Consider the following 6,000-nt stretch of genomic DNA (forward strand, 5'->3'; position numbering starts at 1 on the left):
TAACAAAGATCCCTCCAAGGGCTTGAGATATTGTATTCCATTTCGAGTTCCAGGGCATTACATAGAAAAGCGACTAATGGATTTCTGCACAACATGTTCTCAACTATTTACAATGAAAAAAATGTCTCATGTCCCATTACAATGTGTAGAGGACTACTCAGGTATGAATACAGATATTTAAGGTTGTCACCGTCAGCAACTGAGGGCGGAACATATTTAGGTCTGTTCTGTGCGATCTCATGGTTACTAAACTAATTTCCTTTTATGAGTAAGTGCCCCTATTCATGTCTCATTTGAATATGTATTTTACATGTATAATATGTATTATTTCAAATGAAAATGACAGTCTCAAAAAGCTGTTTTGGTGAACATGCAAGGCCATTAGACAATTTTCTTCAATTTGATATCTGCCAAAGCCCGTCAACCTGCAAATAAATAATGTGAAGTCTGTTAAACAAATATGTTTTTCAATTAGACTGAACAGATGTTCTTTATGTGTAACCTCTCACCACTCATTTCTCTTCAAATAAAGTAAACCCATCATCATTCCATCTCGGGAACGTTACCTACTCATGTAAAAAGGTTCCTCATGGAATGAATAGACCTTGATTACATTAATGAAATTGAATTCCATTTTATAACTCTGCGTTATATAGTAATAATAGTCTGTCCCTCATTGTGTTAACAACAAAAGAGAGGCTTAGAGGCATTGCAATTTTCCCTTTTTTACTCACATCTTCTTAAAAAGAGAGATTTATTTTGAGCGTCAGCTTCTCTCGTGGTTAATCCTGCTGAAAGATTAGAGTTCAATCTTATCTGATATTGCAACGACTGTTCATGAATAGCAAAATAACTTGATCTTGTCAATTACTGACTGTGCTTGAATTAATTTATATATTGTTACACAGAAAGAGAGTAGGGGATCATTTATTTTTGTCTTTGTTTATTTGAATCCTATATTCTTCATAGGCGGTTAAAAATGTGGATATACTGTAGTAGTTCACCATTAAATATGAAGCTAACTCAAACCACATAAATACTGCAATACTAGTATACTTTACTGCAAATTATACTGAACAAAAATATAAACTCAACATGTAAAGTGTTGGTCCCATGTTTCATGAGCTGAAATAAAATGATCCCAGAAAATGTCCGTACACACAAAAAGCTCTCATATTTGATGTACACATTTTTTACATCCTTGTTAGTGAGCATTTATCTTTTGCCAAGATAATCCATCCACCTCACAGGTGTGGCATATCAAGAAGCTGATTAAATGGCATGACCATTACACAGGTGCACCTTGTGCTGGGGACCATAAAAGACCACTGTAAAATGTGCAGTTTTGTAACACAACACAATGCCACAGATTATCCACAGAAATCCATATATTAAGGCCTAATTAATTTATTTAAATTTACATATTTTTCGATATGAACTGTAACTCAGTAAAAATGTTGAAATTATTGGATTTTGTGTTTATATTTTGGTTTAATGTATTTAGAACGAGGTTTGTCTCCTTGATTTGTTTTTCTTAGTGTTGACATACTCCGTAGAAATGTGAATCCAACCTGTGTGACCCCGGCAGACAAACTGGCTCACTTCAGTCACAGTTCATGTAGTCACAGTTCATGCAGTCAGTTCCTGCAGTCACAATTATGTTTTGTCTGTAGGTCTGACAGAGGCTGCTTAACTAAACAGCAAATCTAATTATCTTCCCTATTTTGTCACGTAATGGAAGTGCCCCTCTGGTGACAACCTTGTACATGTTCTCTACTGAGTTTAAATACTGTCTGGTGGCACCTGATGGTGTGGGGAAACTGTAATTACGTTGCCTAAAGTGCTGCCCTCCATCACAAAAACATCAGCACATGCAAATGTTGGAATATGTTAGACTACAGTTTGAATTAGATAGTGTGTTTTGCATTTTTAAATATCCCAATCCATCTGTCTATCATGACCCTTCTGTCTGACTGTCCATAGACCACATTTATACTAATATTATCAATACCATCACTACCATTCTGTTTATCCCTGGTTTCTTTACACTTGGCAGTATAATGACCAAAATGCCTCCTAGCCCAACTCAGGAAGGTGATATTAGTAGATCCTGTCTACTGTGACTGGATTGCACTGGATGTGAGAACAGATCCAATCACAGGATGGATTTATTACTAAATATGAAAAGGCTCATTCATAGACAGTGTAGTCACAGCAGACACCTAGGCCAGAGCGTTAATGTGGTTTCATGTTAAGCCAATTAATGATTACTGTATATCAACAGTCTCACAACATCAAACAACACTGTCTGTAGTAGGTGGTGGCTGCATACACATGCCAAGACTAAGTTTAAATTGTGGCAGTCATTATATGATTAAGAGCATTTTACCTTTGGTTATGTTCTCATTTAATGTATTATTTAATTTGAATGTTTTGATTGAATCTATTTTTAGGAGCATGGTTGTGGTTATTGGTAATGCCGTAACACAGTGGCACTGATCCTGCACTGTGGAGTGCGTAATTGACACACTCGTGTAATTAGCATTAATTAGTACCTCTGTTGGCGGATAGCACGGCTGAAACTGGATGTCCTGCAGTTTGGACCGTGCACTGCTGTCACTGCTGCAGTGACCTGCTTGAAAACTGTCTGGCTACGTTGGATGCAGTGGCTATTCTCTTCGAGAGTCCGTATCATTCACCGTAAGAATGATGGAATCTGGGGTGCTCACACTTTCTGGTTTAATTGAAAAGATACCGGTACAGTTTCTTCAAACTTCTTTGCTCTTTGTGCCCTTTCGACAATGTAAATTACCCCAAGTCTTAATTCCTGGCAGTTCACTTTGCACTTGTGTACAAATACGTTTTCTGAACTTATTTAAACACATATGGAATCATGTAGTAACCAAAAAAGTGTTAAACAAAGTAGCCACCCTTTGCCTTGATGACAGCTTTGCACAACTACTGTGATTATTATTTTTTGACCATGCTGGTCATTTATGAACATTTGAACGTCTTGGCCATGTTCTGTTATAATCTCCACCTGGCACAGCCAGAAGAGGACTGGCCACCCCTCATAGCCTGGTTCCTCTCTAGGTTTCTTCCTAGGTTTTGGCCTTTCTAGGGAGTTTTTTCTAGCCATCATGTTTCTACACCTGCAATGCTTGCTGCTTGGGGTTTTAGGCTGGGTTTCTGTACAGCACTTTGAGATATCAGCTGATGTACGAAGGGCTATATAAATAAATTTGATTTGATTTGGGTTTGTGCAGATAACCAACAATTTACGACGTTTGGAATGAGTCTAACGTGATGTAAAGTAAATCATTCCTTAATTCGAAGACTAATTGATCAGATATAAAATATCTGAAAAGTTATTAGGAAATTATAACTTTGTAATCTGAATATTTTCCTTGGTGCCCCGACTTCATAATTAATTACAGTTACATGATTAATCAGTTTAATCGCGTAATACTAATTTCAGAGAATCTTTGATAAAACTAAGTCTTCATTTAATGATAGTAAAGACACGACATATATGACGCCCCCGTAAGAGGAATCTAAAATAAAATTAGACTTTGCTGTGGAATTCTATATATCAATTGTGCAAACAGAATTGTACAAACAGACTGCTTTGTATACATTCAAATTGGTTGTGTGCGTGTATTCCCATTTGAAGAGGCTACAGAGCGCCTCCGGTAGTGGTCGTTAGCGTCAGTGCAATGAGTGATAAATTCCAGATTTAGTCCGTTAGGCCAAACGTACTATTTCTGTCAGTCAATATTAACTTCTAGAGCAAGGGCAGAGAGCCAGTAAGGTTTGGAATTAGAGGATAGATCTTCGGTGTTCGAGCTGAAGTATTTTGTCCGCCTACCGTACTAAATGAGTGTGGACTGACTACAGGCATATCTGTATTTATGTACCGTGTCGCTTAGGTCAACATAACGCTAGCAAAGTATGCCGAATGGTTTAATGTGCGACGTCACTAGTAAACCCACCCTTTCCATGGTGAGAGGACCCTATTTTGCGCATAGAAGTGATATTTCTGAACAATGTAGAATTAGCTTGCACGGGATGCTAAGCTAACAGAGAGGGAACATTTTTCACTTCCTGTGTTCCATTTAAATTCCTGCGCCTTGCGCGACGGAAGTCCCGCCCTCGGTACTTACATTTGATTTCAGCATTCTGCATCACTGATGGTGAAGAATCGCAAGTACATCTCTTAAAAGAAGTGTTGGAAATCCAAACGTGGATCACGTTAAAATACTCCTGCAATCTCAATTGCTTGGGTCTCATTCAATTTATTTCTTTAAATTGTCGAACATACCTTTCTAGGTTCTTCCAGTTAAATGAGACACCTTGCAAGACACTTTGCAATAGTAACCTAGATGAACCAACTTCCCAACTTCCTTAAAACTTTAATTTTAAGTTTAATTCCCGACAGCCTATCCAGGTATGATTAATCATTATCATTGATTAATTTCATTTGCTTTTGCAAATTCATTCACGTCCAACTTCCACAGTACTGTCCAGTACTGATGGTTCATAAACATCTATAAATATATTAAAATCGTCTTTGCAGCTCCCAATATATTGCAAAACCAAACTTTGGAAAATTAGGAAAAACATTTTTTTCTTTCAAATGTTCTAATAATGTGCAAGCTATCAGAGGGGGTAGTCCCCACTTGCCCACTAATTAGTGAACCTCCACCTGCAAATGGATTGATCTCTGACCTCAGCAGCGATACCAACCCTAATTACACCATTAGTGGAAAAGCAGACAACACCGCTTTCCAAAATCAACCATCGGGCGCAGGCCTCATAAAGGTTCTCTCCAGTCTAGCCCTGATGTCTTGTCACCCGAGATTGGCATCTGTCCAATACCGCAGTGCACAGATGAAGCACGAGCAGGTAATGGTAGACATAAAGGGACAGGTGGAGAGAACCGGGAAACCAATGACAAATATACAAAAGGGAAAAATTGTGCTAGTTAGGGAACTGCGCTTGAAAACTGAACAATTAAATGTATTTGCAAAAACGTATGACGATGAACAAGCACAAGCTCTTCAACAAAATCGTCTTCTACAGGAACAAAATCATATGCTACAGGAACATCTCGATTTAGCCAAAACTAAATATGATGATGTCCACGCCAAACTAGATACATTTGAAGAGTTATCTACAAACAGGAGCACTCAACTTGATAACATGCATGCAGTTCTGTTGAATGTTACTCAAAGTAACACGGTTCTACTCAAAATGCTGCAGACCAAAGACGATCAGTTAATCAACACAATGACAAAGTTGGATGACAAATCAGCAGAACTCATTGAAGTCGCTGACCTAATGAATGATGAGAGAACTCATGTGATGAAGATGGAAATATTGATTTCTAAGCAAGAGGAGGAAATCTCATCACTGAATCTCTCGCTCCGTACTCAAGACCTCTATCTGCAAACCATGACAGATAAGTTTGAGACCGTGAGGAGCAAGTGTGTGTCATGACATTGCCCTCTTTGGGTACAGCAAGCCCTATCCCCCTCTCCCTGTCTCTCCCTGCCTCTCCCTGCCTCCTACAACTAGGCTGCTGTGGTCAGAGAGGTCGTAAATTCCTCGAAGAGATTATCTCCTCATGGCCACAGTTTCGAGACAGAGTGAATTTTCATAGAGAACAAAGAAATTTCATCCACCTCACAGAACTTGAGGTCCGAACAACCCGTTTGTTACATTTTGGTGAAGCTCATGGGAGATGGTGCGGCCACATTATCCCAACACTGTTTATATAATAGCCTCAGATATGAGGTTTACATCTAATTGTTGTATAAGATGAATGAGTGAGGATGATACTGTTTGCAAAATTGTGTAATGTGATTTTGGACTGTTTAATGAAGGAAACTCCGATTTCCTTTTGAGTTTAACTAAATCAGAGGACCGCCCATGAGCCCAGTTAGGGTCGGACATCCTGGGACAGGCCCTTTTCCGCAATTCCGAATAAAACCCCAACTT

The sequence above is a fragment of the Oncorhynchus kisutch genome, linkage group LG8, assembly GCF_002021735.2.
Source record: "Oncorhynchus kisutch isolate 150728-3 linkage group LG8, Okis_V2, whole genome shotgun sequence".
Lineage (NCBI taxonomy): Eukaryota > Metazoa > Chordata > Actinopteri > Salmoniformes > Salmonidae > Oncorhynchus > Oncorhynchus kisutch.